This window comes from Colobus angolensis, unplaced genomic scaffold (genome assembly GCF_000951035.1).
Source record: "Colobus angolensis palliatus isolate OR3802 unplaced genomic scaffold, Cang.pa_1.0 Scaffold17, whole genome shotgun sequence".
Classification (NCBI taxonomy): domain Eukaryota; kingdom Metazoa; phylum Chordata; class Mammalia; order Primates; family Cercopithecidae; genus Colobus; species Colobus angolensis.
Genome location: NW_012114821.1, coordinates 17,689,584 through 17,699,798, shown reverse-complemented (window position 1 = coordinate 17,699,798; position 10,215 = coordinate 17,689,584).

Sequence of the window (10,215 nt, the reverse complement as noted above, 5' to 3'; positions counted from 1 at the left end):
CAGTTTCACCATATTGGCCAGGTTGATCTCAAACTCCTGACCTTGTGATCTGCCCACCTCAGTCTCCCAAAGTGCTGGGATTACAGGAGTGAACCACCGCACCTGGCCCAAGCACTTCTTATAATGTCCCTCAATCTGTGACACAGAAATGACAAACAGGAGAGAATCACCAAGACCGAGGCTGACTGCAGACACCTTCGGGCCACCAGGCACTATGGCTTTAATCTCCTTCATTGCACTCACCATTTCTCATTGCAGTCATTTCTGCATGCATCTTTCTCCCTTTATTTTTTTTTTATTTTTTTTTGAGACGGAGTCTCGCTCTGTTGCCCAGGCTGGAGTGCAGTGGTGCGATCTCGGCTCACTGCAAGCTCCGCCTCCCGGGTTTAGGCCATTCTCCTGCCTCAGCCTCCCGAGTAGCTGGGACTACAGGCGCCCACCACCTCGCCCGGCTAGTTTTTTGTATTTTTAGTAGAGACGGAGTTTCACCGTGGTCTCGATCTCCTGACCTTGTGATCCGCCCACCTCGGCCTCCCAAAGTGCTGGGATTACAGGCGTGAGCCACTGCGCCCGGCCCCTCCCTTTATTTTTTATTATTTGTTTAATTTTTGAGACAGGGTCTCACTCTGTAGCCAAGTCTGGAGTGCAGTGGTGCAATCACGGCTCACTGCAACCTCAACTTCCCAGGCTTAAATGATCCTCCCACCTCAGCCTCCTGAATACCTGGGAACATAGATGTGTGTCACAATGCCCCACTAATTTTTTTAAATTATTTTTTATAGATACAGTGTCTTGAGGGTTAAAAGCCATGTCTTGTTTATGTCTGTGCCACCACTGCCAAACATTTGACTTGGTATATATACAGCAAGATATTTTCTGCATAAATGAGAGAATTACAGATTAATGCTTTTAATTAATGCGAGGCAACATGGAAAGCAGGAGACAAATGATCAGATGCCACTTCGTCTGGAGCTCTTGAGAAACTAAATCATGCACAAATGAGATCAGCCAGCCTCTAGGCTGCAAGAAGCAAGGTGGGATGGAATACTCTTAGCTTCCAGTCAACCTCTGAGTGAAAGTATTGAAATGTATTGTACAGAGATCACAGTTTACAAAGTGTCTCAAAACTTGTCATCAACATCCATGTTGGTTACTTATTTCTCATAGCCATATCTGCACAGCATGTGCACCATGTTGACCAGGCTGGTCTCGAAGTCCTGACCTCGGCTTCCCCAAGTGCTGGGATTACAGGCGTGAGTCACTGCGCCCCGCCCCATTTCTTTTGAGATTTCATCTTAGAATTTCAGCCATCTCTGAATTTCACTTAGATGGGTCTCTTTGGTTGGAGGACCAGCGTGATAAGTCTTGATGTGAATTTTGACTTAGTAGTAGATAGTGTTCTTTTTTAGTTTTGTTTTGTTTTTGAGACAGGGTCTCACTCTGTTTCCCAGGCTGAAGTGCAGTGGTGTGATCACAGCTCCCTGCAGCCTTGACCTCCTAGACTCAAGCAATCCTGCCACCTCAGCCTCCTGAGTAGAAACTTAGCATGTGCCACCGTGCCTGGCTAATTTTTTTTTTTTTTTTTTTTTTTTTTTTTTTTTTTGAGACAGAGTCTTACTCCGCCTCCAGAGGTCAAGCGATTCTCGTGCCTAAGCCTCTCAAGTAGCTGGGATTACCATGTGCCACCGCACCCAGCTAATTTTGGTATTTGGTATTTTTAGTAGAGACAGACTCCTAGCCTCAAGTGATCCACCCGCCTTAGCCTCCCAAAGTGCTGGGATTACAGGCGTGAGCCACCTTGCCTGGCTAACATCTTTTTCTACAGGCAATTTTTTTTTTTTTTGGATCGAGTCTTGCTGTGTCGCCCAAGCTGGAGTACAGTGGCACGATCTCGGCTCACTGCAACCTCCACCTCCCAGGTTCAAGCATTTCTCCTGCCTCAGCCTACCGAGTAGCTGGGACTACAGGCTCCCACCACCATGCCTGGCTAATTTTTGTATTTTTAGTTGAGATGGGGTTTCACCATATTGGCCAGGCTGGTCTCAAACTCCTGACCTTGTGATCTGCCCGCCTTGGTCTCCCAAAGTGCTAGGATTACAGGCATGAGCCACCACGCCTGGCTAAATTTTAAATTTTGTAGACACATGGTCTTACTGTGTTGCCCTGGCTGGTCTCAAACTCCAGGCCACCCAAAATACTGCGATTACAGGTGTGAGCCACCAATTGCAGCCTTTTTTTTTTTGTCTTTTACAAAATATAATACACTAAGATTTGAAGAAAACTTACTCATCTTTAAAAAGATTCAATGGCAATGAATCGCTTTTCTGCAAAGACTGGAGTTAGGAGAACCCTTGGTTGATGGCTTTGTTAATTTTTTTATTTTTTTTTTTTAAGATTCAGGTTCACACCTGTAATCCCAGCCCTTTGGGAGGCCAAGGTGGGCAGAGCACCTGAGATCAGGAGTTTGAGACCAGCCTGGCCAACATGGCAAAACTCCATCCTTACTAAAAATACAAAAATTAGCCGGGCGTGGTGGTGCACACCTGTAGTCCCAGCTACTCAGGAGGCTGAGGCAGGAGAATCGCTTGAACTTGAGAGGGGAAGGTTGAAGTGAACCAAGATTGTGCCACTGCACTCCAGCCTGGGTGACAGAGCGAGACTCTGTCTCAAAACAACAAACAAACGAAAAAAAAAAAAACAAAGTGCCCATTTGGTCAAGAGTTCAATTCACGATAATCAAGCAGCTCCTAACACAGCTCTCTAGTCACATTTTCAGATTTAGCTTTTGGGGGAAAAAAAAAGTCTATATTTCCCTGTAGCTCTATGGGATAAACCTTCCATACCTCTCTTGGATTATTATATTTGAAGGATTCCTGAGATACGGAATGAAAGAACTAGCAAAAAGCTATAATGATCGCTCATATTTGATGTTAATTAGAGAAGAAAACAAATCCCTTGCTCTCCTCCCTCAGCTGGGACGGGATTCTTTTCCATGATGCCTCCATGGTTTTTCTTGCCTTGCCTTGAGTGCAAAGGCGATGTGCATTTTTCAGAAGGAAAGATGGCAAACATGCCCATCTCAACACAAATACATTTTATTAGGTATATATACTCTGCAGAATCCCCCCACCCCCCACCCCCACACACACACACAAAATCTAAATGTGCTTTTTATTTTATTATTATTTTTTTTTTTTTGAGAGGGAGTCTCGCGCTGCCCCCAGGCTGGAGTGCAGTGGCGCGATCTCCGCTCGCTGTAAGCTCCGCCTCCCGGGTTCACGCCATTCTCCTGCCTCAGCCTCCAGAGTAGCTGGGACTACAGGTGCCCGCCGCTACGCCCGGCTAATTTTTTTTTTTTTTGTATTTTTAGTAGAGATAGGGTTTCACTGTGTTAACCAGGATGGTCTCGATCTCCTGACCTCGTGATCCGCCCACCTTGGCCTCCCAAAGTGCTGGGATTACAGGCGTGAGCCACTGCGCCCGGCCTAAATGTGCTTTTTAAAAAGGCTGGGCTGGTTTAAAATGTTCTCAGAACCAAAGCAACATACCCCTTTCAGAGCGCTGGAGAAAAAGCTGTTGAACAAGCTCTCATGGCTCAACAGTGGAGATCTGAACAACATATCTGACTCTTAATTTGAGAAGAGAGGCCTTCCTCTTAACCTGTATTTTTGGCTCACTCAAAAAAAAAAAAAAAGTGCTCCTGTCAGCCTTTAATTTCTCTGCCTGGGTCTCTAGTCTGAGGACAGTGTCCTTTTAGAAGACTTCGGCAATTTCTGTGGAGCCATGTTTAAACTGGGCAAGTGGAAAACTAACTCCCTTTAATAAAAGTGGCATTGTTTTGCAGTCAGGTAATTCCAAGTGGGCTCGCTGGTTACTTTCCATGGGAATAGTCTTTGAGGAAGAAAGGGCCTTTGTTGAGTTTTGTTTTGTTTTGAGAACAGTCAATTGGTTCTTTCTACTCTTCCTTCTGGGGCGCCAATCTTTCCAAGGATAACCACAAAGTGCAAGCAAAAATAATGAAAAAGGAAAGAAAGAAAGAAAATCCGTATGCAAACCCAGGCTGTCATTATCTGGGGTTGTTTTCGGCCATTCTTGTCTTCTGACTCCTACCTGGCACACAGATCACTGCTGCTCATTACTGTCTATCTTGTACACGCCTTGCTCGTACATATGGAGGACCAGGGAGGAAAAGCATTGCTGTAAATTTCCTCCTTCTCAAGGAATCCTACTCCCTGAGTTTCTACTTCAGTGACTTCTCACCTTCAGACTCACTAAGGTTGTTCTTGTTTGGCTTCAGATAAGTGGCTGAGATTTTAATTGTTCGAAATTGGTCTGTTTATCAGGGTAACTCTTTCAGTTTTCTTCAAGACAAATGATTAGGTCCTTCGGTCTTTATCAGTATATTAAGTATGTTCTTCAGGTGTGGACTTAACTTTGCCCTCTACTCCCAGCAACCGTTTCCTTTCATAACTTGGGTGTAGTTTAAACACACACACACACACACACACACACACACACACACTCTTACTGGGAGTTATTTTGGAAAGTGTGTTCTTTATCAGTGACACCATACCAACCTCAAAAGAGTCAAGGATTCCTTAAAAAGGGGAAGATTTTCTATATTAAGTCTGAATTGAGAAAGGGGGAAAGAAAGGAGTAAAACAGAGAGTGATAGCAAAAATTAGGAGGTCTCAATGGATTGAAAAGGTAGCAATAAAGGACATTAAGTGTGCACAATCGCTGGGTTCTCTGTATTTTCTCATTTCATCCTTAGGACAACTTAGAGAGATAAGAAACCATATTTTCTCTTTTTAACAGATGAAGAAATTGAAGTGGAGAAAGATAAGAAGCTTGCCCAAAGGCAATGAATGGTAGAATATCTCAATAAGCCAAACTATTTTCAACTTTTTACCGATGAAGTAACTAAGGTTCAGAAATGTAAAGCAATTTGCTCAAGGTTAACCAGCAAATCAGTAGAAGAGCTATGATTCAAGCCAGGTGTGTTGCTCCAAAGTAATTTCAAGGCAAAACCTGAAAAGCAGGAACTGGAAGATGAATGAATATATACTATGAGATGATCTTGTCCTAGTTTAAATAAATCTCAGCCAGCAGCCATCCAAAGAATCTGCTGGAGGAGAAGTGCAGGCTTTTATTGCTCAAGATAGGCTAAGCTATGCTGCAATAATAAATAAAGCCTGAAATTTCAGTGGCTTATAAAAAAAAAAGAAGAAAGAAAGAAAAAAAAAAACATTTGATTCTTACTCACACAAGTCCACTGCTGGTCAAGCAACTCTGCAGTGCAGCTTTCTTTGGTACTTCCAGTATTCAGACTTCTTTCATCCTGTGGTTCCATCATCCCAATAGAACAATTCTATGGTCACCCCAAAGAAGAAAAGAAAAAAAGAGGAGGCACAATACTCTTTATAACCTTGGCTGTGAAGTAACATGCATCATTGCCCTCACAGCCCATGGCCAGAACCAATCACTGGCGCCAGTCTTCCTGCAAGGGAAGTCAGGAGACATAAGCAACCCCTTGGGTATTTGGTGGGTGGTAAGTACAACTGTGTGACACTCCCCAACTTTCCTTGGCCTCATTTTTTTTTTTTTTTTTTTTGAGACAGAGTCTCACTGTATCACCCGGGCTAGAGTGCAGTGGCACGGTCTCGTCTCACTGCAACCTCCACCTCCCAGGTTCAAGCTATTCTTGTGCCTCAGCCTCCTAAATAGCTGGGACTACAGGTGTATATCACCATGCCTGGCTAATTTTTGTATTTTTAGTAGAGATGGGATTTCACCACATTGGCCAGACTGGTCTCAAACTCCTGGCATCAAGTGATCTGCCCGCTTTAGCCTCCCAAAGTGCTGGGATTACAGGCATGAGCCACCATACCTGGCCTCCTTGGCCTCATTCTTGAATTTTTAATGTCTCTGTAAAGAAATGAACACCATTAAACCTTAGTATTGGCCTTTTGGGAGTAGCAACAGGTTAAAGCAATTGCAAAATGCTTTCTTCAACAAAGTAGTAACACCTGAAATTTGAGTCATGATGGGGATCTTTAGAATCTCTGGCTATTCCTGAAAAATCTGGAGGTTACCGCTGCAGCCCTCATATGATGGTTTCCCAAAAAAATGCAGGAGATCCTCCCACCTCCACATTTAAGAAAAACTGAGAACACCCACCTTCTCGACTGGTTTATGATGGGTTATCTTCAGAACAAAAGAACTATTCTAATTTCAGAGACTTTCAAACAAACTGAGTGTTTAACACATAGGCCTTTTGATTCCCACAGGAGGAACCATCACATAAGTTTATGTTGTTACGTGAAATATACCCAGGGTGGAATCTCACTAATAAGCCATTGAAGTTGAGCTTAGGCAGAGATGATCCATTAGCTGGATCCAAGGTAACATAGGAACTCAGATTCCTCAAGTGCAGCCTCAACTGCATTCATTTCATATACCTGCACCATGTCAGGCTCTCATTAGGTAAAAGAGTATTAGTCAATGCATTTTGTTTTTTGCAAGTGACAGAAACCCAACTCCCACTGTCCTCAAACAAGATAGGGAAGGTTTTGGCTCCTGTAACCAACCACTACCACATAGAGAAAGCCTGCTTGAGAATGAAGCCAGCCCAGAGGAAAGCAGGGCCAAGAGGAGAGGGCAGAGTTTTTAGGAGTTGATCAAACCCTTGATCCAACTGTACCTGAAGGAAACATGGAGTTGGGTAAGCAACAAATTTAAGGTTTTTAAAATGTGTTGTATAATATTTTGTTTGCTTAGGCTTATTAGATACTAGTTTCTATTGCATATAACTGACAGCCCCAGCCAATAAATATGCTGAGTAAAGTAAAGGACACAGTGAAGTTGTCCTATAAAAAAATGTCACTGACCTTGGTTTCTCTGTCTTTCCCAAGTCAGTGTTCATACATAGCGATGTATTACACTCCTACTAAATAAGAAGCCCTGTTCTAGGTGCTTCAGATATAGAAATGAAGACACACAAAGACTCTGCCATTGTGGAGTTTATATTCCAGTAGGGGAAATGTAAAGCAAATAAATAGATAGGATGTCTGGTCTTAGGTCAAATGGGGAAGTTTGGTGATTACCGCTTTAATTCCAGGGAAGTCTCAATTCAGAGGATACCAACTGGCCTCATAATCTGTCCCTAGAGAATGGTCAGTCTCTGGGTAAATGTCATCCCAACCTCTCATCTCCATAACTGAGATAGTACATTTCCTTTTGCCTTTCAAGTGTGACAGCCATTCCTTTTCATTAGCCAAGAGAACAATGGACAGATTGAAAAGAACCCCAAGCTAGAAGTATATGAACATAGATCATTGTCCCAGCTCTGTTACCAATAAGCAGCCCTTCCCCTGTCCCTGTTATATGATTTAATGATAGAATGGGTTGGACGATACAGCATTGCTTTCAGTGACTCCAAGAGCAATGCCAGAAATTCTACTGTAGACATCTACCACAATTCCTGGTTCATGGTACATGCATGATATATATTTACGAATTAGTTCTCAGCTGATTAGTTAACTGAGATGCATGGAGATTAGAACCCACCACCTCTACCACAAGAACATGGTTATCAGAGAAGAAATATGTATCAATGTTACATATTTATTTTTAAATTATTTGTTTCCTAGATTCATTGTATATCTCCCTACAGGCAAGTTTCATGAGACTAGGGATTTTGTCTGGTTCATCTTTGTGGTCCAGGGCCTATGTAGTGCTCACTAAAATGGAGGAATGAGTGAATGAATACCATAAGAGTTTACAGAGTGAGCCAGGGAAAGCTTATGAAGATGGGACATTTGAGCAGAATATAGGAAGATTCTTAGAATTTAAAAAGCGGGCTGGGCATAGTGGCTCATGCCTGTAATCCCAGTACTCTGGGAGGCTCTCGGGTGGATCACCTGAGGTCAGGAGTTTGAGACCAGCCTGGTCAGCATGATGAAACCCAGTCTCTACAAAAATACAAAAATTAGCCAGGCTTGGTGGTGGGCAACAAGAGTGAAACTGTCTCAAAAAAAAAAGCAAAACTTTTAATTTAGAACTTTGCTTTAGCACTGTCAATCTGAAAGCAGTATTACAATGGATTGTCAAAGCAAGAGACTAAAGTTGGGAAACAGTCCAAAAAAATAGGAAAAAATGAGATTTAGAAAGGCATGAACAGGAGGAATTATCGTAACAACCCACCCCAGCATGTAATCCCTTTGAAAAATAGTAACTTTACAGTGGAATAATCTGGCAAACACTTCTCTAACCAAGTGTTCAAAGCTGATATCCATCACCATTGATGTCAACTGGATATCATGTACCCCCTGATGTGATGAAAAGGGCACTTCACATCTGTAATATTTTTTTCCTAAAAACCCAAAACGTTGGTCTAATTATGAAAAAAAAAATCAGCCAAATGCAAATTGAAGGATACTTTACAAAATACTTGACTAGTACTCCTCAAAACTGTCAAAGTCATGAAAGCAAGGAAGACTGAGAAACTGTTACAGATAAAAGGGAACTAATAAAACGTAACACTAAATGCATTGTTGTATCTTGTATTGGATTCTGAAATAGTGGAAAGGGTATTAGCAAAAACTGGTAAAATTGAAAAAATTATCTGCAGCTTAATTAGTAGTAACATACAAATGCTAGTTTCTTAGTTGTCACAAACAATGTGATGATAAATTAGGAGTCATTGAAACCAGGTGACAGCTATATTATCTTTTCAACTTTCCCACAAATTTTAAATTAACCCTAAATTTTTTAAAGTAATGTTTTAAAATAACATGCATTTATTTAGCTTACAATTGTACAGGTGGATAATTTCAAGTGGGCTCCACTGAGTGGTTCTTCTAGTCTTGGCTGGGTTACGGTCAGCTCAACAATGCAGTTCTGCCTCTAGAGACTTGCTGGCTTTTGGCTGGAGCACCTTGGCTTTGATAGGCATGATCTCTTGTTCCCCCAAAATCTAGCCTGATTTGTTTCCATAGTGCCTGGGCAAATTTCCAAGAACAAGTGGAAGTGAACACAAGTGTACAAAGCTTCTTGAAGCCTAAGTTCAGAACTGGTACATCATCAACTCCATCTCATTTTTGTGTCCAAAGCAAGTCATAAGGCCAACTCAGATCCAGGGGAAGGAAACAGGTATCACCTTTTGACAGCACAGCTGCACAGGCATGTTGTAGGGTGCATGAATTTCTGCCATATCTACAGTCTTTCATGTGGTATTTAGTTTCTTTCTCCTTGAATCTTAGAGCAGTTCTGAATGGTCAAGAGCAGTTCAGTTGAATTGCTTCTTGTCATTTATTTGCAGCCACTGGCAGGGTAGAAGCTTGGGGGTGCAGAGGTCTAGCATCAGCGATTCTCTCTCTTTTTCTTTTTTCATCAGTTATTTTCATTAGGAATCTGGTATCTGTGAAACAACAATGATTTGCAAGCATCGTTCTGAAACCCAGCTCCTCCATTTATTAGCTCTGTAATCTTTGCCCATTTTTACCTGTTTACACCTCAGTTTCCTCTTTCATAAAATGGAGATAAGAGTAACAATGTTACGGTGTTATGAGGATGAAATGTATGTAAGGCCATACCTGGCAGCCCCTCCCCTTGCCCAGCCTAGATTTGCCTGTAGGAAAAGAAAAATACTGTTGTGCAAATCTTGCCCAAGAAGTTTCTAGCTCAGTGAGATATCACAGCTCTGCTGCAAAGGTCAACTCAAAGCAGCTTCCGAACTCACCTGGCCTCCTGAAGGAATAGACCATCCTCAGAAGAGCCTGAATTGGATAACAGTTAACTAGGCACCAGCCTTCAAGCTTAACATCTCATTTCCTTTCTTAAGACACTCAGTTAGGAGGACATTACCATTTTAGCTGCATGGAGAACTAGCCCTGGAGAACTTAAGATCACAAAGCTATGGAGTAAGAGAACAGGGATTAGAATCGAGCTGTTGGACCCTCAAGCCCAAGCTGGTAACTACTGTGTATTCCCCCACTCCTTGCTATATTATCCTCTGCCACCCAGGCCCCCACTTAATAACAGGCTCTATTCCAAGACACTGCATAGTTCTTGATGGGGACTTTGGTGCTCCAGGGACAAACTCTGAGCAGCATTTGGCCACTATGTGCTAAATTAAAAACTCCAAATACCCTTCACCTTCCCCAGTGGAACTATTTCCAGCATTGTTATTCAAGCTCCCCTCTCCTAAAACTG